The sequence below is a fragment of the Drosophila willistoni genome, unplaced genomic scaffold (genome assembly GCF_018902025.1).
Source record: "Drosophila willistoni isolate 14030-0811.24 unplaced genomic scaffold, UCI_dwil_1.1 Seg712, whole genome shotgun sequence".
Classification (NCBI taxonomy): Eukaryota; Metazoa; Arthropoda; class Insecta; order Diptera; family Drosophilidae; genus Drosophila; species Drosophila willistoni.
Window position 1 is genome coordinate 23,590 of NW_025814621.1, and position 3,448 is coordinate 27,037.

Here is a 3,448-nt window from a genome sequence, read left to right on the forward strand (position 1 = left end):
GCAACCGTTTGCACCATCTCGTCAATCGTCCTGTCCAGATTTCCGCTCGCCTGATGCACCAATACCTGAAAATAAAACAAATCTGAAAATAAAACCAACTAAATAGCACTAATACTCGCCTGAAAATACACAACAGCAAACAGCAGCTCCTTGTCCAGCGACGTATGCATCGTCTCATCTGCGTCGTCCAGAATCTCGTCAAGCTAGTCCGTCTGCAGCTCCTGTATCTGAAAGTATATTAAAATTATTATCTAAATCAGCAATAAAACACAAAAACTCACCTGAAAATCTAAGTCAGACAGCAGCAGCATCGTCTACGAATCCTCGTCCAGCATCTGGCCAATCATCTGGTCCATCTCGTCCTTCACTAGCGCCTGCACCTGAAAAAAAACACAAATCGTCAGAAAAATCTCTCAATAATCACGTAAACTTACCTGCAAATTCTCTTCAGTCATCTGCAGCAACACCAGCTGGTCCCTCTGGCCCTCTACCTAAGGCTGCACCTGAAAAAAACAAAAAATCAACAGAGAATCAAGCTAATTTAACTAAATACATATCTAAAATCCAGCCGCAGCCGCTAGCAGTTCCAACTGGAGCTCCTCCTGCATCTTCTGCTGCACCACGTGGCTCGTCATCTGGTCCTAAACGCCATAAAGCTGCTCCTGTACCTGAAAAAAATATAATAATGTTAAAAAATGCTACTAAATCAACAAATTACTCACCTGCCATGCAAATGCCGCCAGTAGCATCGCGTGCACTACAGCAAACAGCAGCTCCTTGTCCAGCGTCGTATGCATCGTCTCATCTACATCGTCCAGCATCTCGTCAAGCTAGTCCGTCTGTAGCTCGTCCATCTGAAAATAAAATAAAATCATTATCTAAATCTCCGAAAAATAAAAACTCACCTGTTAATCCATGTCAGCCAGCAGCAGCATCGTCTGCGAATCCTCGTCCAGCATCTGGCCAATCATCTGGTCCATCTCGTCTTTCACTAGCGCCTGCACCTGGAAAAAAACACATATCGTCAGAAAAATCTCTCAATAATCACGTAAACTTACCTGCAAATTCACTTCAGTCATCTGCAGCAACACCAGCTGGTCCCTCTGGCCCTCTACCTAAGGCTGCACCTGAAAAAAACAAAAAATCAACAGAGAATCAAGCTAATTTAACTAAATACATATCTAAAATCCAGCCGCAGCCGCTAGCAGTTCCAACTGGAGCTCCTCCTGCATCTTCTGCTGCACCACGTGGCTCGTAATCTGGTCCTAAACGCCATAAAGCTTCTCCTGTACCTGAAAAAATATAATAATGTTAAAAAATGCTACTAAATCAACAAATTACTCACCGCCAGTAGCATCGCGTGCACTACAGCAAACAGCAGCTCCTTGTCCAGCGCCGTATACATCGTCTCATCTACATCGTCCAGCATCTCGTCAAGCTAGTCCGTCTGCAGCTCGTCCATCTGAAAATAAAATAAAATCATTATCTAAATCTCCGAAAAATAATAAAAACTCACCTGTTAATCCATGTCAGCCAGCAGCAGCATCGTCTGCGAATCCTCGTCCAGCTTCTGGCCAATCATCTGGTCCATCTCGTCTTTCACTAGCGCCTGCACCTGGAAAAAAACACAAATCGTCAGAAAAATCTCTCAATAATCACGTAAACTTATAATCACGTGAGCTTACCTGCAAATTCTCTTCAGTCACCTGCAGCAACACCAGCTGGTCCTTCTGGCCCTCTTCCCAAGACTGCACCTGAAAATAACAAAAAATCAACAAAGAAACAAGTCAAAATAACTAAATACATATCTAAAATCGAACCCCAGCCGCTTGCGGATCCAACTGGAGCTGCTCCTGCTTCTTGTGCTGCATCACTTGGCCCGTCATCTGGTCCTAAACGTCATAAAGCTGCACCTGTACCTGGAAGAAACATAAAAATGTCAAAAAATGGTACTAAACCAACCAATTACTCACCTGCCATGCAAATGCCGCCAGCCGCAACACATTCTTCTATACCAGACGCACCTGAAAACGGAGAAAAAACAAAGTCAAACTTAACTACAAATATTGGAAAAACTAAAAGCCAACAATACTCACCTAAAAACTCAACGCGGCCACCTGCATCCCATGGAGTCTACTTACCTCGACCTGAAAATAAAAATAAGCAAAAACATCAACCTAAAAAATACTTACCTGCAAGCAGCTGTTCCCGTCCTAACAGCTTTACTCTGTCGTCGCCGGAGGTCTCCAGTGATGAGTGATAATTCAGCAGCCATGTTCCTGTAAAATAATAATAATTAACTTATAATTTCTAATATTTGTTAATCTTATTGTCAACTTTTATACTTATGTCACATTTTTCTAATTGTTTGTTTACATTTTGGAAATATATCGCCTTCTCTTTTCAGCCACATGCGCCGCCTCCTGTTGCTGTATCGATCTCTTATCGTATAAGTATTGAGCAGCAACAGTGAGCGCACACGCAATAATGAGCACTCACTCCAGTGTTGCCCTAAAAAATACCACAAAAATACCAGTTTCCCTACATTTCTCGCTCTAGTGCCCTATGCACTTCTCTACTTACCTCTATTAGTGCCCTCTGCACTTGCCTAATTCCCCCTATTAAGACCCTTTGCACCGGAAAATTAAATCTAAAAATCTTATTGCTAATAACTAATACTTACTTATGCTAAATACTTAAAACTACTTACGCCATAATTATCTCTAAAAAAACACTAAATTCTAAATGTCATTGTCTATTTTATTATTATACATTCATTGTTAGTAATTAAGTTAGTTTATAAGTTATTTTATATTGTCCCTCCCCTGCTGTTGTAACGGCCTTTTTTTTTAAATTTCTGTTGTATGTCTCTTGTAGATGAAAGGATAGAAAATAAAGCGGCCTCAATCGAAAGACTGAGGCCAGGCGGATCAAACGCCTTATCTTAAACCTTGTATGACCACAACTACCCCACGTTGAAATAAAACTTGTCGAAGACAACTAATTTACCCGGTTAAGCCAGCTAAAACTACGCGGAATGATGCCAAAACACCCGAGCCAATGGATGTTTTGGCCCCTATCGATACACCAACTCGACTCAAAAGGAAAATTGACCCAGTGTCAAGCTCTGATGACCATTGTTGCAAGAAATTTGCCAATCCTGTAGCTCTTGAACCCAGGCTGCCGACTGGCAAGTTAAACAAACAGCATACTACCTCACAACAACAAAAGCTCAATGCTGATGACATCCCATCTACGTCTAAGGGAGTCACACACATGAGCTCTAGTGTTATTTGTGATTAGCTCAATACAGCCCCTGGACTGCCTAAACAACAACAACAAACAACAGCTCCCCAACAACAACAACTAACTAATTCGATTAATCACGAATTGGACTTCTCCCAACTGCTAAACAACGCGATCCTTACAAAAAAAGCTGTCACCAACG